This window comes from Panthera tigris, chromosome E3 (genome assembly GCF_018350195.1).
Source record: "Panthera tigris isolate Pti1 chromosome E3, P.tigris_Pti1_mat1.1, whole genome shotgun sequence".
NCBI classification, from domain to species: Eukaryota; Metazoa; Chordata; class Mammalia; order Carnivora; family Felidae; genus Panthera; species Panthera tigris.
The window spans coordinates 14,305,842-14,332,161 of record NC_056675.1 but is presented as its reverse complement, the minus strand read 5'-3'; the positions used below and the strand labels follow the sequence as shown (position 1 = coordinate 14,332,161).

The 26,320-nt window shown below is 52.1% G+C and overlaps 1 protein-coding gene and 1 long non-coding RNA gene across 7 annotated transcripts in view; one reads left to right on the top strand and one right to left on the bottom strand.

Moving 5' to 3' along the window:
• GALNT17 (polypeptide N-acetylgalactosaminyltransferase 17) overlaps positions 1–26,320 on the bottom strand; it is a 283,928-nt gene that overhangs the window by 146,459 nt on the left and 111,149 nt on the right. The gene's annotated exons all lie outside the window — the stretch shown is intronic.
• On the top strand, positions 4–4,310 carry LOC122234565. Of its 2 annotated transcripts, XR_006212369.1 has the most exons (3): positions 4–85; positions 3,213–3,406; positions 4,009–4,310. It is a non-coding gene; the product is annotated as an uncharacterized LOC122234565 (long non-coding RNA). The 2 variants fall into 2 exon arrangements; XR_006212368.1 differs by lacking the exon at positions 4–85 and having other exon boundaries at positions 2,437–3,406.

The window sequence follows — 26,320 nt, the reverse complement described above, 5'->3', positions numbered from 1 at the left end:
ATCCTTCTCCAAGGGCAGTAACTGAATGTTTTAGTAAATGCCTCTGGTACGCTGCGATCATCTGCTCGGCCAGTTGGAGACCGAGGTCATGTGTGGATTTTGGGTAGAGTACTGTCAGAGCTCCACGGTCCCCTGGGTTTGCTGGGCCCAACCCAGGACTTTCCCGGTTGATAGGTCTGGGGGTGGGGCAGACAATCTGCATTTCTAGCAAGTTCCCAGGGGATTCTGATGCTGCCGGTCTAGGGAGCAAGTTTGAGACCAACGACTTAGAGGATTCCTGCCCTTACTCATCCAAACGTCCCCCGTGACTCAAGAAGCGACCCCAGGTGAAACCAGATTCCACCAGGTAGGAGGCCTGAAGAACACGGCTAACGGGTGTGGTCAGTCCACACCAGCGGAGGCCCCAAGAATCACCTGCACCACCTCAGAAAGGGCGTGACGACTGTTCGAAGCTCAGAGAAGGGATTGTGCCGGGAACGTATCAACCCGGTGGGCTTTTTCTGCTTTTTTGTCTCCCAGAGGAGACAAAGCCTGGATCGGGAAGCCCCACAGCGCTGTGCAAAGAACACAGGCCTGAATGGCCTGGGCCCAAATTTCATTCGCTGCTTCATCACGAACTACCCGAGTGACCCTTGGCAAATCACTTAACGTCACCGTACTTCAGGTTTTTTTGCTCGTGGGATAAGACATTTGGACGAGAAGCCTCCCCGGGGGACCTTATGGTCTCATGTTCTATGACTCCTTCCAGAATCAAGACTTTCAGGGGAGAAAATCTCTACGATTATGGGAATATTCACGCAACAGTTACACGTTTAATATAGACCATCTGTCACTGTTTCAGACGTGTCATAAATGCAACAATGCCATCAGCTGGTAATCTGCATCCCTCCCCTGCAGTTTGATGGATGAGATCCCACCTGCCGCCACATGTATCAGGAAGAGACCATTTTCCAAGCAAGCCGGAGTAATGAAGCGTGGTGGGCTTGGCACCTGGACACGAGAAGCCCACGAAGGAAGAGAGAGGAGCAGACTACATCGGCAGCAGGCCCAGAGCTGGGCTCAGCCACTGTGATCTGATTGAACTACCGTCCTCACCCACAGGGGAGAGGGAGGCAGCGAGGCCGCCTGGCTGGCACCAGGGTTCTAGAGGTTCCCATGGAGAAGTTACGGGAAGCAACGGTTAATACAAAGATGGGTTCCCAGAGAGGCCCTGGAAGTCTGTGACCCGGACGCCGGGGAAAGATGAGCAGGGGCTTGAGGAGGCTCCCTGGGCGCATGAGCAAGAATGGAGGAAGAAGGCAGCCTTCACATTCGGTGGGCCTGGCTGCTTTGGCCACCTGGAGACAGGTGTGCTAAGCCTGGCCCGCGCCTGACTTGCGAGCACACAAACGCGCAAACATCCAAATGCGTACCAGCCCTAGGACCTGGGTTCAGAAGGACAGAGCCAGCATCTGTCTGAGTGCCCACAGTCATAGCTCTATTGTGCCACAAAGAGGTGCGTGTGACATTCCGGAAGCACAGAACCCATCATACACACACACACACACACACACACACACACACACACATCCACAGTCTTCAGTGGCTCCCATGGCCCTCAGGAATCTCCTCCAGGCAGCTTTGGCTCTCCACCCATGGCTCCCTGGAGGTCAGCATCATACTTCAGAGAGTGCTCAAAGATCACACCGAGCCCTTAGCAGACGAGCACAGGTGTCCTGGTGAGACAGGGCAGTGACATCATCCACCACTCGGCAAGTGCAATCCAAGCTCCTGTGCGTCTCTCCTAGTCTCTCGTCCTACGGTCCTTTTGCTGGGTCCCCCCGTCCCTGACCCCATCCTCACCCGCCATGCTTGCTCTGACCTCCAGCTCCCATTTCCTGCCCAAGCATGTTTTTGAGAATCACGCTGACTGAGAATAAGGTCCCCCCGTTCAGCGGTCTTTCCCACCACCCACTTGAAGCATGCTTCTGTAGCCTGATGCACACCCCATCCTGCCCTTGCCCGTGCTGGTCCCCCTGCCTGCATATCCCTTTCCCACCTCCTTTCACGTGCAATTCTAGCACCGCTTTCTTCAGGAAGAGTCCTTGGAGAGTCCACACAGGATCGCAAGGTCCTGGGTCCCCAAGGGACACCATGCACCTACATCGACCATAGTCTGACACCACTGTATACAACTCCATATCTAAATCTATGTCTCTCCCTTGGACTCCGACCACTTTAAGCGCCAAGACTGCAACTTGCTGATTTCTCAGAGTCTTATACCAAGCCCCGCACACAGTAAGTGCTCAACAGATGCTCACCGAATGGGTGAATACTGCTGCCTTCTGGTTAGGTAACAGCCCCATTCATTTCTGCCCCCCCACCCCCACCCCAGCCCTCCTCCCTCCTGCACCTACACAGCACTTAAGCATGCGTCCTTAGAATAGCATACTGCTATCTAATGCATAGTTTTAGCATACAGCCACTCCCAGATCACACCTCTCCATTTGTCCTTCTCCCTGAGCCAACCTGCTGGTCCCTCCCGGCTTTATCTGTGCTGAAGCTGCCCCAACCTGCTGCTAACGCTGTCACCGAGAGGACAGAAATATGCCCCCGTGATTCTCAACCATGACTCTGGAGAACCCTCGTGATTTCCTGAAGAGAAAAGCCAAGGTCTTTCTCTGCTCAACACCCTCCGGGACATCTGGCGGAGGGCATGGTTACAAAATGAATGAATGTGTAAGTAAATGAATGAACTGGCCAATGCTCGCTGATTAAACCGTTTACCTAATCCATGCAAGAGACAGAAAACAAAACAAAACAGAACAAAAAACCAGGCAGGGAACCATTTACTGGGGCGCGGAGAATCTTCCAATCTCTTTCCAGGCAAAGGTTTTAATCTTGTCTGGCAGTGGGTTTTTAGAAATATGCGCTGTTCAGAACATCCATCTTTCCTCCCTCTACCCCAGGGGCGGCGTGAGAGTATTTCCAAATCATGTTTAGAGAAGGCTGCAAATTTGTGGAGCTATACAGCCATTCTGAAGCTTCCTGGTGACTCACGGAGTGAGGAGGCATTCTGGAAATAACAATCTCAGGCCATACTGATCTTAGGAGCACGCGGTGGACTGTGTCTCTTGGGTGATTAATGGTATCCTGGTTAAATCTCACAGCGTATCCAGGACTTTCAGAAATACCATATTCAAAGCATAACGGGTTACGATGATTTTTAACAGATGGCAAACGACCCAGCCGGAGTTCCCTGAAGAAAGCCATTTCTGGGTTAGAACTTGGGTCCCGGAGGAAAGGACGAGTGGAAATGACGATGTGAAGATCGGGAAACAGGAAACGTGCAGAAACAACAGAAGATAGGAGAGGAAATACACACACACACACACACACACACACACACACACACACACAATTGCCGGTAAGCATTTTGGCACATCGTGGCGATTTTTGTAACCTGGATCGGATCATGCCATGCCCCTGCTCAACACCCTCTCAGGGCTTCTCCTTGAACTAAGAATAAATGCTACCTGCTTGCCCTGGCAGAGAAGGTCTGCACGATCTGGCCCTCGATGCCTTCTCTCCTCCCCCCCCCCCCCGGCTCCTGCCCACTGCCCACCCCCTCCTTCCCATGAGGGACCAAGCCTCCCCTGGGATCTTGGACGAGCTGCCCCCTCAGAGATGAGAGCTCCTGGTCCCAACCCTTTCCCAACAGCTGGCTCTTTTTCTCCTTCACTGGAGCGGTGCCCATGCCACCCTAGCATGCCTCTGTTCAATTTCCTACACAACATGTATCACAGGCTTAGGTTTTCCGTTTTTATTTACTTGGGGGCTGATTGGTTTCACGTCTCTCCCTACCGTAGTTTTGTAAGCGCCACGAAAGGAGGGGCCCTCTCCGAATCATTCATCGCTGAAATCCTTACACCTAGTACTGCCCCTGGCGTGTAGTTGCAGGTGGTAAATATTTTTTCCTCAAATGATTGATCCTTATGATCCTATTATCCATCTCGATGTCTTCTACAGAGCGATGCCTGATCTGATAGGAACGGCAGCCTCAAAACCAGAAAGAGAATGTAAAGACACGGATGGGCCAGACAGAAGCTTCCACGCTGTGTTATTCCCAAAAACGCGGCACGTGAAAATCAACGAGATACGCAACACAGCAATACAGCCGGGCCAACGGGGCAACGGGGCTCCCGTCCTGAGGTCTCTGACACCCCTGCGTTACTGTCAGCAGCCCCAGGGGTCAGTTCAGGCCCTGAGGAACAGTGGCCCCGACGGAATAGAAACACTGGCCAAGACGGCATCCATCCCAGGCGGCCCAGGAAACCCCCTGGACGGACGGCGTTGTGCCCGTGCAGCTCGGAGAGACCAAGCATGAGGCCGAGAGGCCGTGGTCGCTTCTGGCTGGGACTAACGTGGCACGTTCGGCCCTGCGGGACAAAAGCCGTCCTCGCGGGCAGAAACTGGGATGAAACAGGGACTCTGCCGTGGACGACAGAGCAACAAACAGAAGAGAAGGAAACGTGTGTCAACCGTAGGCTCGGGCCAGTGGGTGGGGCTGCTCTGGGCCGGCCTGGGGTAATTCCACACGCTTCCATGTCTCCATTTCCCCAAGGAGGCCTACAGCTCCAAGGAGACGTATCCTGCACCCCCTCTGCTCTCTGAAGGAGGCCCGGGGACCTGGCGCCAGGTGCCCAGGAGGCCGGCAAGGAGGTGAAGAAAAACGGCCGTCTCTCCACCTCCCCGGACGGCCATGGGAAAGGAAGGGGTTCTCGACTTGATCCCACAAGGGACACGTGAGGACGCACGCCGAGGACAGCAGCTATGTCACCCGTCCGAAACAGTGACACCCAAGTCCTACTCCTTCTCTGCTACTAGTCCCTGTGGATTCTGAGCAGTTATCTCATTCCTGGATTACCAGAAAGAGAAGGGTACTGGCTCCCCTCCCCCACCCAGGGAAAGCAAAGGCGGAAAAGAAAAGATGAGCCCCTGTGAAGAGGGGTCGGCATTCGTGAATGAGGAAGGAGGGGGCGCCACCAAGGGCCCCGCCGGAACCTTTGGCGGGGGGCGGTGGGGGTGCTCCTCGGAAGCCTGACCTCATCGGGCCCTAGCAGCAGCCCCAGTGAAGTGCCTTCTAGACCACGAAGCCCACCCGTGGAAAAACGGCAGCCGGAGAGAAAGATGGAAGATCTAGTTTGTTCCCCAACGGCCAAGCTTCAGTAGGCAGTGAGCAGGGACATCTGCCCAGGACTGTCCCCCCAACCCCCCCCAACCTGCCTGCATTCTGCTCGGAGGGGCAGGGGTCTCCTGGATCTAGAGAGCTTTTAATCCACACCAGCTTCTCTTACCAGAATCCTCTTACACGGTCTTCTCTTTAGGAAAAAATAATAACCGAGGGGAGACTGCCCGAGAGCTGATAACTGCGGAAGCCGGGCGACGGGGGGCGTGGAGGTGGGTTACACCGTTCAACTTTCGCACGAGCTTGAAATTTTCCATAATCAAGAAACGAAAATAAAAACAACCCCAAATTGCCAAGGGAAGGATAAGAGACCTAGAATGCAGGGTTCCTTGCTTCCCACGGAATGGCTCAATCTGTAAAATGACAACTCAGCCTTTAGTTACAACAATCCTCCTTGAAAACAGCACCAACAGCCTAATCAACCCGGGAACATAGAGAAGGCTGTTTGTGAAACTTAATTGCCATTTTAATGTGTTTTAATTGCATAGAAATGCTATTTAATGTACTGGTGCAGTTTCCATTTGCCATTCCGGGAAATCGCAGTGCTCGAAAAGAGGAGACCAGGTTGGAGCTAAAGGAATCTTGGCCCATTAGACAAGAATGAAATATTTCCCTTGACAGGCAACCTGGGCCTCGGGCCTGTTTCTCCCCCACACTCCCCTCCGTCGCTCCCCACCTTCGCCCACACGCAGGGAGCCGAGCCCGCGCTGGCTGTCGGAAGGGACAGGAAGAAGAATGCCTAGGGCGGCACTGGGGCTCAGGCACTACTGGCATAAATGTGGCACAGCCAAAGTGGGCCACTTCCCAGGGGGTAGATCTGAGAGCCTCAAAAATCCGCCCCGCCTCCGGCGTCTCTCAGGGGGCCGCCGGGGAAACCGAGGGAGCCAGAGAGCAAAGCTGTCCCCTGAGCCTTTGTGCCGATGACCCGGGCAGGCATCTTCTCACGGGGCCATCTCTCTGAGAGGCCGGTGGAGAGACTGCAGACCTCGTGTGAGGCCCGGGCAGCCAGGCTGACCCAGATGCTGAAGTCAGGGGCTGTGCCCACGGGAGACTAGGAGAGAGCCAGAAACACCACCAGCCTAAGTGGCTTCTCCCTGTCAGGCCGCTTCTAACACAGCTGGGCGAGGAAAGCTGACCTCAGTGATGCAGGACGCATCCCATGGTTTGGGAGGCTGGATCCCAAATTAGCTGTTCGTCAGCAGAGAGTCAGTGTTGAGGGAACTCTACTGCAGATAAAAGGAAAAATTCCTTTCCATCCAGGCGAGGGTAGCAGTTGCTACCAAAAATGTCAAGCAGAAGCGGGATTCTGGGATGTCTGACAAGAGAAGGGAACCCTGACTGATCCAAGCAACAGTATCAGAGAAGTTTGTTGTGGGTGGCGGGCAGGGTTGCCCTATACAGTTATGCAGGTTGTGCACTGCCCAACTCTAAGGGGCACAATCATACACAGGTACATTAATTATGATGGTTTTCCAGCAGATGGCACTAACGTGTCTTGTGGCTTACCCTAATTTGCACAAAGTTCTATTTGGGCGAGCAAGGGTGCTACTGACAGGGTCCGTGTCACTGGACTGGAGTTTAAGGGCTACAGAAACTGGTGGGGTTGGAGAAGGCCAACAGGAATCCAGTGCTAAAGGGCCGAAGTCCTAGGCAAACGGACTAGGAAATCAGAAGGTCACATCCCTTCTTACCAGGCTTCACAGCTTGGCTTCCCCTTGCTTTGGAAGAAAATCCCAACTCCTTACCAAGGTCACCAAGAGCCCTCCTGCAGGATCTGCCTCTCCCACCCTCTCGTCCCTACTTCCTCATGCCCCCCGCCCCTCACTGCACCCACTCTGGGCCCCGGGCTTCCGGTCGGATCCCTGCAAACTCCCACTTGCCCCGCTTTGCACCTGGAAGCCTCGTCACCTCCCTGTTCGGGCCCCATGCCCTGACCGTACCCTCTAAAGCTACGTTACTCTCCCACCTGGGAAGAGGACCAACCAAATAGGATGGACTGGAGGAGCAGAGGCTTTCCACAGCAGCCTTCCTCGATCTTGGGAGAAAAGAGGTGATTTAATGGACGGAAGCAGAGAGGATACACGGATGGGTAGAGCACACAGCACCTCGCCGGCATCCCTGAGGCCCTCCCACACCCGCTGCGGCCTCCAGCTCCCAGGCCTCTCGGCCTGGGTGTGCTCTGTGTCCTCTGGGCAGACGCGGGTTGGCCTGGGGGCCTGCACTCTGGGAAGGCTGGACGTGCCAGGGAATCAGCATCAGGGGCCACCCGGCTGATGGGGGACAAAGGCCCCAGCGTCGGGCGAATCTAGAGCCAGAAAGTAGACGGAGCGGCTGTCTAGGCTGGGAGGGATGTAGGGACTAGGGGATGATGGTGATGAGGTATGGGGTTTCTTTCGGGGGTGACGGAACTGCTATAAAATCCACAGTGGTGATGGTTACACAGCATTGTGAATACACTAGAAGCCACTTTGGCAAGCCTTGGGGCCTGATCCCCGGGTGCAGTTCTGGCCCCTGGGCGTCGGGCCAGACAAAGTGCGTCCCTGGGGAAGGGCAGTTATTGAAGAAATCCACTGAGGCCCCGGGGAGAGGCAGTGACCCCTTCTGACTCCCAGTACAGTGCTCTTTCTGCAGCTTGAGGCTGCCATACAAAAACAAAAACAAAAACAAAAACATACCCCCAAACGCATACACTTTCACAGTGCTTTTGGGGATCATCTCCCCCCCCACTAAAGCCCATGCCCCGAATCCTAGTTTCCGGGTCCTTGGGGGCATCCCAGGCAAGGACACAGGCTCTGGTTTGAATCCTAGCTGTGCCACAAACTTAGGAGCTTTGGGCAAGTTGAAGGCTCAGGGAAGCCAAGCGTTTCCTCAGCTACAAAACAGAGATAATTATACCCACTTCATGAACATTCTTGTCTTGTGCGGATTAGATAAGACAGCAAATAGAAACACCCAGAACGGTGCTGAGCACCAGAACTAACAGAGATAGGACAGGTGAGCAGCCGGAAGGTGACGCAGGTGACGGGCTGTCCACGCTGGGGGTCAGGTGCGCACGCACCCACAAAGGTGTCCACGGTCTTCCCCCGGGGAACCCCTGACGTTCCGCAACCAGGCAAAGGCTCCGTAGTGGAAAACTGTAAAGCCAGGCCCGTGTCCTGTGGCAGCTGGTGGGTGTGAGGCTCATCGTGGGGGAGGGACGGGTCCTCTGAAGAGAAGCCTGGAGCCTGTGACACCCCCGGCAGGTGGTTCATCTGCAAAGCCACGGCCACAGCCCCCGCGCCTGGCCAAGGCTGGGATCTGGAGGATCTGGCTCGTCCTGGCGGCTCCGGGACCGATCGCCTAAACCAGCAAGGGCAGCGGCTCCCGTGAAACACCAGCGGCTCAGCTGACCTGCCAGGGAAGGGCCGCGCGTGCTCACCTCTCTGGTTTTTAATGACTGTTCCCGCTTCGAAGGGGCCAGAAGAGCGGGCGGACGCCGTCACCGCTCAGGTGACGGTGGCCAGGTTTCTGTCTTAAAAAGCCGACTGGAAATTATACAGGATCCCAGGGGCAGAGACAGGACTGGCAGTTTTTGCACGACAGGATCCTGCTGCCGAACTGCTCTGCTGTTTCCAAGTTGCCGAAGCCCCAGACACAGGATTAGCTGGCTTAACATAATTGCAAAAGAGACATAGATGCCTTTTTAAAATATGCTGACGGACGTCACGCCGCTGTGGATTTCATTTCCTTTTCCTTTCTTTCTTTCCCTGCCTGGAAACAAGGTCCCCAGTTTCACAAATCACCTAACTTGCTAGCACCTGACAAGTGGGGGGCCGCGGGCCCTTGCAAACCGCCCCCCCCTCACGGCCCGCAGCTCAGCCCCCTTCTCATCAGGACAAAGAAGCTGGGCACGATTAGAAGAGGCAGCTTACTTTCTTTGGGGTGGACTAGTGCGGCTTAAAATAGTTAATATTTTGTTTTATCTTCATTGACTTGTCTAATAATGCAGAAAATATCCTCCTCGGGCATTGAACAAAGGAGATTATCCTGTCACACAAGCTTAGCAAAACCTGTAAGCTGAATGCTGATCCCAGGTGTGTGCGACTTGAAATCCCCTTGCTTAAAACAATTAAGCTTATCATGGAGGAAGGTGCTTCCTCTTCCTCCCTCGTCCCTCGTTCAAACACTTCCCGGCCACGCAGACCTGCGGCGTGGTCCGGCTCCTTTCCTCCTGTGGGAAAGCGTGCGTGGTGCTCTGGATCCCTCTTTTATCCGGCAGGTAATAAAAAGGTAATCAGGAGATGCAAATTGCTATTGCGTTAAAGGAATACAGCTTAAAGATTAAGCAACACGTCGGCTCGGGGCCCGGATGTGCCCACAGACACAAGCCGGGTGAATTTTCTCGGTGTGTCAAGGCCGGCCCACAAAAGACTCCGACCTCAGGGTCAAAGGGGGACCGTGAATAAGTGTCTGTTCCCAGCGAGGCGCTCCAACGGAGCCATCTCGAAGTTATTCTGGACCTGTGACGACCCTGGACCCACGACGAGGTTTTCTCCAGAAATCACCTAGGCTTATGCATAAACGTCAGGTGTTTTCATCATTCTGGCTGAATGTAATCTTCACTAAGCAGGACAAAAGAAGTTACCAAGTTCAGGATCGAAACTGTTCAGACAAGGGAGGGAGGGTCTACGCCTAACCACACGCTGCTGGCACGACACGTGCCTTCTGAGGACTTCCCTCCACACCCCAGCCAGTGTGACTCCTCTTTGGTTTGGATTCCTGGTTTTGCCTTGGCCAAGAGGCAGAAAGACGAAAACCAGAGCAATGGAGCGTGTGGCCTCCCGCCTTTGTGGAATCTGTTGTTTTATCAAGGAGCTAAGCAAAGCTTCGGGTTGCACAAAGGGAGAAGTACTCGATGTCACAAAGCATAAGTACCTGCTTCTTTCTCTCTGTCCTCACTTGTTTTGTCAAGTTCTCTGGAGGCAGGCATCTGTGGGGAGCCTTCCAAAGCCTTGTCTTCGGGGGTGGGGGTGGGGAATGGGATCAAAGGGAATCACGCAATTCACCGCAGCTGGACGCTCAGAAAGAGAGACGCATGCTAAGGGCATATAATGGAGGCATCTGATCTCCTGGAGAACGCCGTGAAGACGCTCTAAAAGAGAGATGAGGAGGAATTAACTGGTGGAAGAGGGGGGGGAAAAAGACATCCCAGCAGAGGAACTAGCATGTGCAAAGGCCCTGTGGTGGTGGTGGCGGGGGGGGGGGGGGTGATGTGGCAGGAAGAAGAGATGGAGGGCTGGTGTGCTAGGGGCAAAGCGAGGCTGAAACTGTTCCAGCCGGGGCTGGTGAGGTACTTGAGGCCAGAGCACCCCGACTCTGGGGCCAAGTAAAGGATTAGACTCCTAGCTCCAAAAGCCAAGGGCAACCATTGCATTACGTTGTGTGGGGGCACTCAAGCGTGCGGGCCGTGATCCAACTTGCATGTTGCCACAAACCCTAAGCGTGCAGTTGGGATAGAAACGAGCAGGGGGTGGAGGTCAACCCGTGCAGTGACTGCGCCACAGTGGGAGAGACCAGAGCAATATTCAGGACTTAGCATCGACGGCTGAGTGGGACACAGCGGGTGAGGGGTGCGGACGATGCTTCCGGCTGGGTAACTGGCCGGGCGGCAGGACCCCTCACTTTCCTTTTTGGTCAAAGGTCCACAGGTTTCCTCTCTGCTCAAAGGCTGTTCCTTCTTTGTATGTCGTGTCCTCAGGGCTCTGCACCCTGTCTCCTGTCCTCGCTGTGTAACTACCCGTTTTCCCTCAGTGACCTCTGCAGTCCCGTGGGTTTAAATAACAACACCGAGCTCCCAAAGCTTTCACTCCAGCCCTGATTTCCGCAGGCTCATAAATCCAGCTGCCTACGAGGCGTTTCCACCCACCTGCATGCCCAACAGGCTTCTCAGACTTAACACGGCCAAAGTGGAGCTCTGCACTCGCCCCCAAGTCTCTGCCACCTAGAAATGGTACCACCACCCTCCACCCCACGGCTCAGGCCAAGGTCTAGGGATCATGCTCAATCCTTCTCGGGCCCTTGTCCCCCGCACTGAATGCCCCCCACAGGTTCTGTTGACTGCAGCTCCAAAACACAGCCCCACACACCCAGTTCTCCCCACAGCCCACATCCACCCTCTAGTCTGACCAACTGCCTGTCCTGGCTGGCCTCCTGCGGCAGCCTCCACGCTGGCCTCCTGGCCTCTACGTGTGTCTCTTACAGTCCCTTCTCCACCCAGGAGCTGGAGGGATCTTTTCAAGCTGGGTCATGCCACCTCCTTCCTCTACCCCATGGTTTTCACCCCATTTAGGACACAATTCAAGCCCCAGGCCCGGCTTCGCTGCACGATCCGGCTGGTGCCTTCCTCTTTGGTCCACCTCCGATCGTCATTCCCTTCACCGTCCCGAGTGTGCAAGGGGATCCGCTGACCTTCCTGCAAATTCCAAGATTTTGTTTCTACTCGGGGTCTTTTCCTCACTGTTCTCTCTGCCATGAATGCTCCTCTCCGCCCCCTCCCCTCCCCCCCCCCCCCCCCCCCCCCAGTCTCTATGTGGTGGCTCAGTTTTATTTAACAAAAGCTTATTGGGATTATAATTCACAAACCACGATCCGCTTCCTCGGAGCGTGTAAGTCAACAGTTTACCGTATGGTCGCAGAGTTGTGCGACGATCACCACAATTGGGTTTAGAACATATCCTCTACCAGCATTTCATTTCTCATTTGCACAATGGCTCTTTTTATCATTCGTGTCTCTGCCTTCGTGTCCTCTCTTCATGACGGCCAGACTGTCTACGGCACGTTACCTTTTGTAGAATTGGCTGTCTGGTATTTGTCCCTATCCTTCAACGTATTTATTTATTTACCTACTTATGTATTTGTCTGCTCCAAATATCTAGAACAAAGGCTCACGAGAGCAAGAACTTTCCCTGTCTTACGCAAAGTCTTGGTAGGACAGCGTCCAAGCGATGACTGAATTTCATGAACCTCGAGGCAGAGCAGGTGGAGAGAGTTGCAGATCACGAGTACAGTTTTGAAATCTTGGCCCTGTTGAATCTGAGGTTAACACTGACGTTCCCAAGAGGGAACTGCCAGCAGGAAACTGGACATATGGGTCAGGAGCCCGGAGAAGATAGAAATTGTGATTCATCCACAGAAGGAGTTCAGAGACATGTGAACCTAGAGTAACTTGCCTAGATGGGCGAGAAGAGAATGGAAACATTAGAAAGACTAGGCTTGAGTCTTGAACAATTTCTGCATTTAACAGGCACAAAATCATGTATAAAAAGGGAAAAGAAGTAGCCTGGGAAGTAGAAGAAAATCAAGAGAGTCCAGAAGAGGGTTACATGATGGATCCCAACGGAATCTAGCAGTTCAGGGATGGGCGGTCAACAGTGTAGAGGCTAATTGTCCAGAGAAAGAAGGTCTAAGCAATAACCTGCCAGACTTAGCAATATGGTAAGAGCCATTTTAAGCATGTGATGGGGCAAAGGTGACCTGGGATATTTTAAGAGTTGACTGGGCTAACAAACTACTCCAGAACTGTGGGCTGTAACAGTGTCTTTGCTCATACATTTTGCCTGTGAATCTACAATTTGGGCAGGGCTCTGTGGGGATGGCTTTGTCTCTATTCTCCTCGGTGTGAGTTAGGGCAATTCAAAGGCTGGGGGCCTGGAATCATCCAAAGTCTTCCTCATGCCCATGCCTGGTGGTTGAGACTAGGAAAACTTAAATGGCAGGGCTCCTTGGGCATCTCTCTTTGTGTCCATGTGGCCTCACCACATGGCCATCCCAACATGGCGGCTTTGGGGAAGCCAGACTTCTTACATGTTGACTCAAGGCTCCCAGGATGTGTGCTGAGAGAAAGAGAAACACCATGTTGCCTGTTATGACCCAACCTCAGAGGTCGAACGGCAATACTCCACCACGTTCTATTGGCTGAGACAGTTCCAAAGGTCTTCCCAGGACCCAACTTCTCAGTGGAGCCACATCAGCGATACACTGTCAGAAGAGCACGAGAGGTGGGATTTATACTGGTGTGGTTATCTTTGGAAGAGATGATCTGCTACAGGAATGGATAGGAGGTGAGCAAATGGTGAGCAAAAATTAAGAGTTATGGCCATGAGGAACAAGAGAGAGTAGATACCAGCAAATATGACACTGATCTGTGTTGTTAATGACTTATTTATCTATTTATTTACATTATTTTTTTTTGACAGAGAGAGAGAGAGAGAGCACAAACATGAGTGAGAGGCAGAGGGAGAGAGAATGAGAATCCCAAGCAGTGTCCACACTCAGCCCAGAGCCTGAAGCAGGGTTTGTTTGATGCCACGACTCTGGGATCATGACCTGAGCTGAAATCAAGGGTTGGACACTCCAGCGACTGAGCCAGCCACGCACCTCTGTTCTGTTTTTTAATGCAAGAGCTCAGGCACGTTTGAAGACCAGTGGGACAGACCTCTTTGCGGGTGGGGGAAGGCTGAATAAAGAGGAAAGGGCTTATTAATAAACAGCGCAGAGAGCCTATGAAGACAGGGGATTGCATCCTGAATGTAGGTGAAGGAACCCACTTAGGAGAAGACAGCGTCCCTCTAGTGTAATAGGAGGGAAGGAGGAGAAGGTGGTGATATTTCTATAAGTCTGTGTCTGCAGCCATGGAGCCGAGGATATCTTCTGCTTCCTCGGTGACAGAAGATGTGTTCCCTTGGCACATGGGAGAAGGGTGGTCAGAAGTTTGGATTGGGAGGGTGGCCAAACTGAAACACTAACTACGGAGAGTCGGAATCACCCTAACACTGTGGGTTTGGTGATCAGGAGCCCGTCTTCCCTGGAGTAAGGGTCCCTAACACCACTCAGGGCACGAGTCCATCGGGAAGAGACCCATCCAGGGTTGAGCTCTGCCATACGTGTATGACAAAGAGACGAAGGACCCAGAGCACTTACTGTGGAGTTAACGGCATGAGTGACGATGAGCCCTGGAATCTAAAGTAGGGAAGGAGGGGGTGATAGAAGAGGAGCCCCCACAACAGAAAGAAGAGGGGGTCGTGTTCTCCAAGTTCCAATGCCATCAAAGAACGCCCAGAGTGGGAACGCCAGTGGTGCAAGCAACGATGTATCAGGGGACGCATGTCTGCATTACCGCTTTGTAGGTTATGACGAGCTCTAGAGGTGTGGCCACAAGAGTGGGGGTACGAAGCCAAGTGCAGGAGGACGGTGGAGAGGAGGAAGCCAAGGATCAGAGAGCCAGTGTGCTAGAAGGGGCAGCCCTGGAGACGCTGAATTCACCTGCGACGATGGCAGGATGGAGGGACAAAGAGGACCGCCATCCAGGTCAACCTCAGCCAAGTACAAAATCAATGTGCAGTAGACAATTACTGCCCACCATCACCGTGGCCTTCAAAACACACAGAGAGTCTTTATTGAATGCCTACCGTGTTCACAGCACTTGACTTGACACTGAGGAGACAGAAGCACACGACGATGTTTTCGTAGACATTCAAGAGTGTGCAGTGAACTGCCGATAATCGCTCCAGGAAATTTATAGGAGAAAGCCATCAATTGGGATGGAGGGGCCAGGGTTGGATTTATAGAGGAAGCATACGAATTTGAAATGGCTCTAGTGGAACAGGTAAAATCTGGAGGGGGAAAAAAGAACTCGGGAGCGCATCTCAAGCAGATGGAGGCCAGAGCAAATGGCCTTGTTCGTGACTTGTCCGAGTTTAAGGACGCTTTTCCTGGGAGTCTCCAGACCACTCGTTATGAAACGAAAATGCTCCCATCTGCACTACCTTCTCTTGCCGGTGATCTGAGCCAGCACGCTGGGACCAGGTTTTGGTTACAATCTCTCCCACTTACGAAACAGCCTCCCAGTCACCAGCCCCTGAGACTGGAAACGCTCCTGGTCCGAGCAGAACACCTGTACGTGATCAGCCCATCTGCACACCCTGCCCGAACTGGGAACCCATGACAGGTGACGGTATTAAAATACAGGTAAAGGAAGAATCTGAGACAGAAATGCCATTTCATTAAATGGTAGTGAACGCGGACATGAAGTATACAGATGAAAAAAATAATGCCCCGCTGTCCTCCTGCCTTCGGATCCCCCTAAAAATACACTTCTGCCGAAAGAGTTGCTATGGAGACTTACGGAGTATTCCAACGTCCTGTGGGTCATCCTTACAGGTAGAGTTGGCACAGTGCAGATTTCAAAGAAAATATCAACAGATGCTCTTAGCATCAAATGTCACCGTGTCCTCAAAGACAGCTCAACTTAGGGCTTTTGCATTTTTACAGAATCACAGACTCTCAGGGTTAGGAGGGACATTAAATGTCATCTTTCAACCCTATTCATCTCTTTGATGCGCTTATCTGCTCTTGCTTGGACATCCATCTGCAGGGCTTTCTGAGGCAGCCTGGTAGTTACCTCATGGCTGCTTCACGGCTGTACAGATGGGGTCCCAGCCTCCGCCATATCCCCATCCTCTCCCGGCCATCCTGACTCTGGGCAAACGTTCATCCCCTCCATTCTCTCTTGGACCCCGTTCTCTCCTGGACCCCAACCCCTAACTCTTGGACCCCAACCCCTAACTCTTGGACCCCAACCCCTAACTCTTGGACCCCAGCCCCTAACTCTTGGACCCCAGCCCCTAACTCCACACAAAATGGAGGCCAGACTTGAAAATTCCCTGAGCAGACAGAAACCCCTTAAACCACACAAGCAAAAGGGAACCTAGTATTTCATGGACCATAAGTGAAAAACAACTTAGGGTATTTGTCAATGCCTCTGATAAGCATAAAAGAGATTTAAGTCACGGTCCTAAAGACAGTGTAAGAAAATCACTTTTAACCAATCCCCTGCCATCTGGAAACCCCCCACGTAATGACGAATTATCGTAAAGGTTCAACGACATCCCCATATTCACTTTATAAGCCATCCTGTAACCTCACGCCACTGAGTTTCCTATCAGTTTTGGGCGTGAAAGCTCCCAGTTAGCAAACTGTTCTTATATGCACAATAAACTTTTACTAAACACTCTTTCATTGATCTGGTGCTTTTAATTTTGGTATTTCTGGATTTTTGACACATTTCAAGTCCTGGCCCAGAAATCCCAATTCCAGTCACTGACTCCCAGCTCCGAAGCAGAGCATTTGCCTTCTCTGGGTCTCCCTTTCCCTTCGTTCCTAGCCCTTTCTCTCTTTTATGTTACAAGAGCAATATAAAGTCATCATAGAAGACGTGGCAAACACAGGTGAGAACTTCCAGAAATGGCAACCGCCCACCTTCCTGCCCACAAGGATAAACCCCACCGTGGGCTGTGCCCTCAGACATCTTTGCTTGCACAGATACAAGACGTGGTCACGCGTGCAAGTGGAGACATACAACCTTTTAAAACAGAATCACGCTGTCCTATCTGTTTTGCAAACTGCCTTTTCTCATGGAGTAAGAATACATTTTGTGGATGTTCTTCTTCCCCAAAGTCGCAGCCATCTGTAGGACGAGTCGCTGCACAGAGCACCTGCATTCTCGAAGCTGTTCCTACTGAGCCCACAGATGGTGCTCCTGGCACTTCTGGCCTTGCCATCCATCCGTCCGCAGCAACGAGAACACGCGTGGGCAGCCGCGGAGGACATCACTAACCCTGGCAGGCTGTTGGTGGCAATCTGAGCCAGCGTTCCAGGAAACCGGCGTGCTTCCCACGGGGCCGCAGTGGGCCACATGTAATGGAGTATTCGGGAGCGAAATTCACGCGGTCTCCTCAAAATCCTCGTTGGAGTCCTTACCCCTGGCACCTCAGCATGGACTGTATTTGGAAGCTGGTCTTTAAAGAGGTCATTAAGTTGGGGCGCCTGGGGGGGCTCAGTCGGTTAAGCGTCCGATCTCACAGGTCACGATCTCACAGCTCGTGAGTTCGAGCCCCGCGTCGGGCTCTGTGCGGACAGCTCGGAGCCTGGAGCCTGCTTGGGATTCCGTGTCTCCCTCTCTCTCTGCCCCTCCCCCTCTTGCATTCTGTCTCTCTCTCTCAAAAACAAATAAATATTTTAAAATTTTTTTTAAAATTAAGAAAAAAAGAAAGAGGTAATTAAGTTAAAACAAGGTCATTAGGGTGGGCCCTGATCCAAGGTGGCTGTTGTCCGACACACAGGAGGGATGACCCTGTGGGGGTACGGGGAGAAGACGGCCATATCTGCAAGGCAAGGAGGGAGGGCTCAGAGAAAACCAGCCCTGCCCACACCTTGACCTCAGACTTTCAGCCTCCAGAAGTGTGAGAAAATCAGCACCTGTTGCTAGAGTGCTCCCCAGCCCCCACCTAGTCTGCAGTAAACTGTCATGGCAGCCTTAGGAGACTAAGACACAGAGGCGGGTTAGCTGCCTGGGACAGAAACATCCAATGATTTATCTAGGCTCTGTTCCCGGTTGGAGGACAGAGATCCGAATTTCCCTCTTGGGACCGTTAGGAACAATGATCTCCTTCTGCCCCAGCCCTCCTACCTTGTACCGGCACAGCTGGAAGAGTCTGGAAGAGGAGAGAAGGCCGTGTCGGGCTCCAAAACACCTGCTCTTCCTCACCCTCCTTCTCAGGGACAAGGACAGGAAGGCGGGGTGGGACGGGCCTGGGAGGGGAGCCAGAGAGCGTCTCGTGTCACTGGGGGCTCTCAGTGCCGGGGGGGGGGCAGGGCCTCATTTTGGCTCCCTCGGTTCAAACCGTAGCCAGTGGCCTCACCAACGTGGTGGGCACGAAATGGGCCATGTGGCTTGCAGCTTTCTCTGGGGGAAATGTTCCCCTCTAATGCCAAGGGCCTCCCCACCCTCACCGAAGAGAGGTGGCCACGCGTCCCGCTCGCTGCATCACTGCTTCGTGCCCTCAGACACTCCGGGGAAGGCGGGAAGGTGCACCGCTGTTGGTCTGCAGCCCCCTGGGCATTCCTGTGGGACCTGCCCCTGCCGCCTCAAAGCCCCTCACCCTTAAGCCCGGAGAGCTCCTTCTATGTGCTTCCATGAACACGAACTCCTTCTGAGTCCTTTCTTTGCTTCCCGGGCACACCACATGTGGCTCCCTCAGCTCTGATGACACGGGCAGCCACTGGGCTTGCGGATTTTACCACTCTCTGGGCCAAGAACAGACACTCCCGGAACCCTCCGACCTCCCACACACTTGAAGACAGGAGGGAAGGGCGACCATGGGCTGGAGGCGCACTAGGGTCATTTCCAATTCCAGCAGAGAGGTCACCAGCCTCCAGTGCGACCGTCAAACGTCCTCCAGTGACGGGGGCTGTGCCAAGACGTGACTCCCTTCCCAAGCCTGCTCAGGACTTGGTGGTTAGGGCCCCACGTGCTGGGGGTCAGACCTCGGCACTACATTTAAATCTGGCCCTGCCACTGCTAGCCGTGGGCAAACGACGTAAGTAAGGTCTTTCTGCCTCATCTATAGCCTTCTTTTGAAGAATAGGTTATTAATCTATGGAGGGTGGTTAGCACAGGCCCTGGCACGTGGTAATGCATGCTCAGTAAAGACAGCTATTTCCGTGGTCATTGTTCACCCAGGACCCAGCGTAGTCTCTCCTAGGCTTCTCTCCTCTGCTTCGTAAAAAAGCTGATGGACTTCATTCTTCCCTGTGTGTAAACGCGTGAAGTAGAGCCATCAAGGCCATCCAGAGTAAAGGTATTTTTTTTGAAATGCCCGAGTAATACTCTACTGTGTATAAACCCCATAGTCATCCATTCCTCTGTTAGTGGACACTCTGGTTGTTTCCATATCTTGAGTGTTATAAATAATTTATCCTGCAATAAACACAGGGGTGCATGTTCTTTTCAAACTAGTGTTTCTGTTTTCTTTCGGTAAATAGCCAGTAGTGGAATTACTGCAGCGTATAATATTTCTGTTGTTTCATTTTTGTGAGGAGCCTCCATACTGTTTTCCAAATCTTGCCACTCAAGACAACATGGACGGATTTACCGGGTGTTACGTTAAGTAAAACGAGTCACATAAAGAAAGACAAAGACCCTATGATTTCACTGTATGTAGACTCTAAAAAAACAAAATAAACCACAACAACAGAAAATAGAAATAGACTCATAAATTCAGAGAACAAACTAGGGGTTGCCAGAGGGGTGAAAGGGTTGGTGAAATAGATAAAGGGATCTGAGAGGTACAAACTTGCAGGTATAAAATAAACATCACGGAGATAGGAAGCAAGGGAATTGTCCGTGAGATCATGACCTGTGAGATCGGACGCTTAACCGACTGAGCCCCCCCGGGGCCCCAACTTAATGACCTCTTTAAAATTTTTTTTAACATTTATTTATTTTTGAGACAGAGAGAGACAGAGCATGAACGGGGGAGGGTCAGAGAGAGAGGGAGACACAGAATCTGAAACGGGCTCCAGGCTCTGAGCAGTCGGCACAGAGCCCGACGTGGGGCTCGAACTCACGGACTGCGAGATCGTGACCTGAGCCGAAGTCGGACGCTTAACCGACTGAGCCACCCAGGCGCCCCAATGACCTCTTTAAAAACCAGTTTCCAAATACAGTCCATGCTGAGGTGCCAGGGGTAAGCCCGACAAGTCAATACTACTGGAGCAACGATGTTTGGTGACAGATGGTAACTATTTATCACGATGAGCACTGAGTAATGTATAGAACTGTCGAATCTCTGTATTGACCACCTGAAACTAATATAACATTGTAGGTCAACCTGACTTCAATAAGAAAGAAGATAGTGAAGGGGATGTCTGTGTGTGTGTGTGTGTGTGTGTGTGTGTGTGTGTGTGTGTGAAAGAGAAAGAGGGAGGGAGGGAGAAGGAACAACCTGACAGATCTAAACAGAAATACTTGCATTGTTCAGAGAGGAGAGGCAAAGGCATGGAGAGTGTTGCATGATGGGAAGAAGGAAGGAGAAGGGCAGAGAAGGCAGCCAACCAAAGCTCATTTCCTCCTCTTCACCAAGTGCACATATTTCTTCACCATGAGGGTGAATCAGGGACCCGTCAAGAATGTCCTGACAGTAGAGGACGCACACATGTGCCCTGGCAGAGGGGCCAAGGGACCCATTTCTGCACTCGGGGCTCAGGTGAAAAAGGTCCCAAGAGAGCCCCAACCAACCCCGGCACGAGTGGGGCTTAGACTGAGCTCCCTAGAGACAAGACTATGCTGTGCTGATCTCCGCACGAACACCCAGCCCAGACACCTGGGACGTGTCCAAAATTTCAATACAAGCAGTAGCAGAAGTCAGAACTATTTCCTCTGGACACTGACCATTTCCACTAAAATATTTATTTGCTCATGCAATTTGATTGGATCCAAGGGGAAACCGGGGGGCTGAAAGAAACCCATCCATCCACAAGCATGTGAACTAAGGTATGCTAAAGGGAGACCCTGGCCCCCCATCTCTCCATGTGGGTCATTCCTTCAAGATACGGCTCTTGTTAGGATGTGTTTTGGAAGGAAAAGGGAAAAATGACAATATGGTGTCATGTATAGATGACCCTCCCACAGTGTAGGGGTTAGGGGTGCCGACCTCCTGTGTTGCGGAAAATCCAAACACAACTTTTGACTCCCCCAAAACTCAACTACTAATATCCTGTTGAGCAGGAGCCTTACCAACAACAGAGTCGATCAGCTCATATTTTGCATGTTATATATTTTTTTAAATTTTTTTTTAATGTTTATTTATTTTTGAGACAGAGAGAGACAGAGCATGAATGGGGGAGGGGCAGAGAGAGAGGGAGACACAGAATCGGAAGCAGGCTCCAGGCTCTGAGCCATCAGCCCAGAGCCCGACGCGGGGCTCGAACTCACGGACCGCGAGATCGTGACCTGAGCTGAAGTCGGACGCTCAACCGACTGAGCCACCCGGGCGCCCCATTGCATGTTATACTTTTGATATGCCAACTCCTTACCATAAAGTAAGCTAGAGAAAAGAAAGTGTTAAGAAAATCAAAAGGATAAATACCTAAAGGTGCAACTGCAGGATCGTAGGGTAGTTCTATTTTTAGTTTTTTGAGGAACCTCCATACTGTTCTCCACAGTGGCTGGACAGTTTGCATTCCTACCAACAGTGCAAGGGGGTTCCCCTTTCTGCACATCCTCATCAATGTGATATATATATATAGATATAGATGTATATATATGTATATATATGTATATACATATACACATATATGTGTGTATATATGTATATACATATATATACATACATATGTATATACATATATACACACATATATGTGTATATGTATATGTACTTATATAGATATATACTATATATACATATACAGATATGTATATGTAAGTATATGTATATACATATATACATATACATATACATATACGTGTGTATATACATATACATACATATGTATATACATATACACACATATATAAGTATATGTATATATACATATGTATATACATGTATGTATGTATACATATATATACATATATGTATGTATATATACATATACGTATGTATATAAGTATATGTATATGTACTTATACATATGTATATACATATATATACACACACAATGGGGTGTTACTACTGAGCCATCAAAAAGAATGAGATTTGCCATTTGCAATGACGTGGATGGAGCTAGAGAGTATTAAGCTAAGTGAAATAATCAGAGAAAGACAAATACCATATGATTTTACTCATATGTGGAATTTAAGAAACAAGACATACGAACACAGGGGAAGGGGGGCAGAGAGAGAGGGAGGCAAACCATTAGAAACTCTTAATGATAGAGAACAAACAGGGTCGATGGACGGAGGTGAGTGGGGGATGGGCTAGATGGGTGATGGGCATTAAGGAAGGCACTTGGGATGAGCACTGGGTGTTATATGTGAGTGATGCGTCAATGAATTCTACTCCTGAAATCAATATTGCGCCGTAGGCTAACTAAATTTTAAATTAAAAAAGAAAAGAAAAGCAAAAAGAGATGGAACTACATCTACAGTCCTGCACTGTATTAATTGAAAACAATTCATGTGTAAGTGGACCCGTGCAGTTCAAACCCGCGTTGTTCAAGGGTCAGCTGTACTTTGTATTGTACAACTGATTCCTCACGGCCGTTCCACGAAACTGTATTCTCTCCAGTTTGCAGATTAATGGGTGAGAGGACTGGGGTCACTTACCCACTTTCGTCCCTGGCCCACGTTCTTTCTGAAGCCAGGTCTATCTGCCACCAAAGGCCCAGTCCTCTCTCTCCCTCTGCTCCACCAGGAAAGAGCCACCCATCAGATCATCCCATGTCTCAGTGAAAACACGGTTGAATGAGGATGCTGGCTCCGGCCACGGCCCCGAAAGTGACAGCCAGAGGACTGAGGGTTTCCACAGGAGCCAGGGTTGGAAAGTTCTAGAACACGACACACCTGAGGAAGCTGGGTACAAGTGAGAGGCTCCCGGCAGCTCTGTGGGCGGGGAGAGAACCTAAAACAGGCCCAGTTATCGCTGGAGCATGGACACGTTGAGCAAAGCTCACGCTTTGAGAGGAGAGACTTCAGCATAAATTTCTCCAGGTCAGTGCTTCTCAAAGCGCGACTCCCAGACCAGCGGCATCTGCAGCATCGGGTAACTTGTTAGAAATGCATATCCTCGGGGCTGCCTTAGACCTAATAAATCAGACAATCGGTGTGGGGCTCAGCAGCGTGTGCTCAAACAAGTCCTCCGTACGGCCACTCCGGGTTATCTTTTCCGGACGGCAAGATGGCACCGGGGTCTCCTGCGAAGACCAGTCCACCAAGCCGACCTGCCTGGGCTGATAACGAAACTCTGCCTCTCCCCACGGGCACTGATAGTGGATGAATTTACTAGGGTGTGCAGCTGCCTTAAATCATTCGGGAACAAGGCAGGGAACAAACATATAAATAATGCCGCGTGCTTTGTGGCCATGACGGCCCTCGCTACAAATCATAGGCTGTAAAATGCAACTGGTGGAGAAAAGCCATCCGGGCAGCTTCTTACATTCCCTGCCTGAGGAAAAATAAAGATCACCTGTACCACTACTCTTACCCCTAGGCCCACCGTCACCCCCAGCTACTCAATATTACCAAGGAGGTCCAGCAGAATGAGTATGATTCAGAGCCCAGGGGACCAGAAGGCCAAAATTCTGGAGGGACTGGCTCCCTTTGCCCACAGAACCCAAAGCCGGTCATTGAAGATGACGTTCCCCTTCACCTTCATCCCCCCACCACCCCACATGCCCTACAAACACTTATGAAAGGCTTGGGATCATTCCGTCGGTGCATCTAATTCTTCCATCGGGCAATCATTCTGTCTAGTGAGGGCTTGTTCTGGCCAGACTTCACGCTAGCACCTTCCACATCTGATCTCTGGCAATTCTTACCGGAACCCTACCTGATACCTTTTTACAGATGAAGGACCGAGCTCAGAGTAGCAGACTCACTTCCCATAGCGCACATCTGACTCCAAAGTCTATCGATTAAGATCAGCTTGTCTGTTTCGCGTGACTCTCCGACCTTATTTCGGGTTTCTGTCCTTGCTGATAGTTGCTGATCGTGAGTAAGGCATTTCAGAGCTGGTATTCAGGTGTCCGTATCAGGCTCACCTGTCTTCTGGTCTTGCTCTATGTCAGGGTTCTCCAGATCAGCAACATCAGGCTTACCTGGGAACATGTCAAAAAAAATTGCAACCCCGCGGGCCCCACCCACCTCGGCCTGCTGAATGAGCAAATCTCTGGGCGAGGCTGGGAACTGTTTCAGCAAGCCCTCTAGGTGATGCCGCTCAAGTTTCAGAACCTGGGCTCCAGCTTGTGTTCCGACGAGTCACAGGGGTTCTGTCTGGCTCCTTGTGCAGAACCTGTCTCTCTTCTGAAAGTTCCCTCACATTCCCCGCAGCAAAGACCGTATGCCTCCCCGGGATTCTGGTCCGATGCGACACTGGGTCTTGCTCTCTGCTATGACACTCCCTTAGCCTGCCTGCCCAGACACTCTACGAGCCCCATGCCGGCAGGGCCCTTCGCTCTTCCTCACCTGCCCCTCGTTCTAAGGGCTTGCTTCTTGCTTGGACTCAGCTTAGCTCCCAGCGATTCCCTGGATGGGCTTTCAGTACCGTCACGAAACTTCTGACCCACCGGCTGTAGTTTCCAGATTTTAGTTTCCTCGTGGTCTATCTTATTATCAGTTAAGCATGGCCGAGGAAGGAGATGACAGACTCGTGTTGTTCGTGCTCCAGCAAACTTAGTAGGAGGCTGAAAGATGCGTGAGGAGGAGAAACTTGGCCGCCCCCACGGAGACGCAAGCACACGTCCAGGATTGGGCGGAGGAGAGGCTGAACTACGATGCACACGGGACAGGGACCGCAGACGATTGCTGAAGCCAGCCGTCCTACAGAGATGCCCCCAGTCAGGCAAGGGGGTTGGACCTTCATGCCCCACCCTGAATAGCCTGGGTGGGGGCCTTACTCGGGGAGGGTGGAGGGGAAGGGTGGGGGTAGGGGTGTTGGGTGTGGTGCAGGGATCGGAGCTGCCACCACCGTGGGAGCAGTCAAGCCGACTCTGGAAGGTTCTTGTCTCCAAGTCTGATGCTGGAGCTTGAATTCCACAGGGCGGAGGGTCAGGGAGGGGAGATGATGGATATAAGGAGGAGAAACGAGAACATTCTGGAATCCAGACACGCGCTGAAGCCCAGGCCGACGAACAAACCTTGTCCGGGTGTCTTGCTGTCTCTGGCCTCGGTGGTTTGGGGCTTCCCACAGAAGCCGGGGCCCTTCATCGTGGAGCTAAATACTCACATCCGGCGCGAGAGAGCTGGAGAAGCTCTGGAAGCTACCGGAAACGCAGAGCGGTCACAGAGGGGCTGGCTACCCGAGCCAGCAGATGAGCGACAGCATGTGCAACGTGCACAACGTGGCCGCTGCCTCACCTCCACTCTCATCTCCCCCAGAAGTCTTGTGGGCCACCCCATTGGAAACCTACAGGGAGGGGAATTCTGGGAAGTGTAGTCCAGCCAGGCCCACGGTCACAGCACCAAGCGGCCACACCCAGCTATTCTGCAGACTGTGTCTTCCGGAAGGACTCGTCCCATGGGTGCTTATGAGGGATTCCAAGCTACCTCTTGAGAAAGCGCACCGGTTTGGTACAAAGCTGGGGGGCCACGGTCTAAGGCGACGGGGGACCGCAAGGCCAGGATGTGGGCTGTGTGTTTTCTCATCTTCACGGGCAAACTGCAAAGGCTTTCAAACTCCAGGCTGACCAGCCTGCCGTGAAAGGGCTCATTCAGCAAAATATTGTTGTGGGTTTTTTTTTTTAACTTTATTAAAGTTAATAAATAAGAGTGTGAGCAGGGGAGAGGCAGAGAGAAGAGAGCGAGACAGAGAGAATCCCAAGCAGGCTCCACGCTGTCAGCACAGGGCCCCACATGGGGCTCGAACCCACAGACGGTGAGATCCCGATTTGAGCCGAAATCCAGAGTCGCATGCTTAACCGACTGAGCACCCCCCCCCAGGCGCCCCGGAAAACACTGGGTTTGAAAGCTCAAAGCCTCAGCACGATAGACACCGGCCCCTTCTGCAATGATGACAGACAAAGTCCTCGGCATCAGGCACCAAAGCACCTCGGGTGAGTGTGGACGGCTGTGTGTCGGGCAGTATGCCACCCATGGGACTGGCATCCGGGGCATCAGAGGAACAGGAGACAGCACAGCAGGAGAGAGAAATGAAAGGACTGTGCGGTAGCCGGGAGGCCTGACCGCAGAGACCCTGCCCGGGAAGAAACCCAGCCAAACTCTGCAAGAGCCCCGCGAGGGGTCTCCGAAGAGCCACAGATCTGTGACTGTTATCATGGACCGGGCTTTAACATCGGCCCAACTGGCGTAGCACGGCCTGGGAAACACAGGCTTTACGCGCTCAAAGGACAGACACACGCCAGGGGGGCAGAGGGCCTCTTCTCAGCAGAAAGACCTACTGGGCCGAGAAGGGGTTCACCTCAAAAGGAGAGAGACTATGGCTCTGTCAGCCTCATGCACGAAGACGTGACACATCTCGCAAAGGCAGCTCTGGTGCAATGTCTCCACTTGAACGCTTTCTGGAAAAACGGCTGGAGTGGCCACAAAGTGGGCCCTGT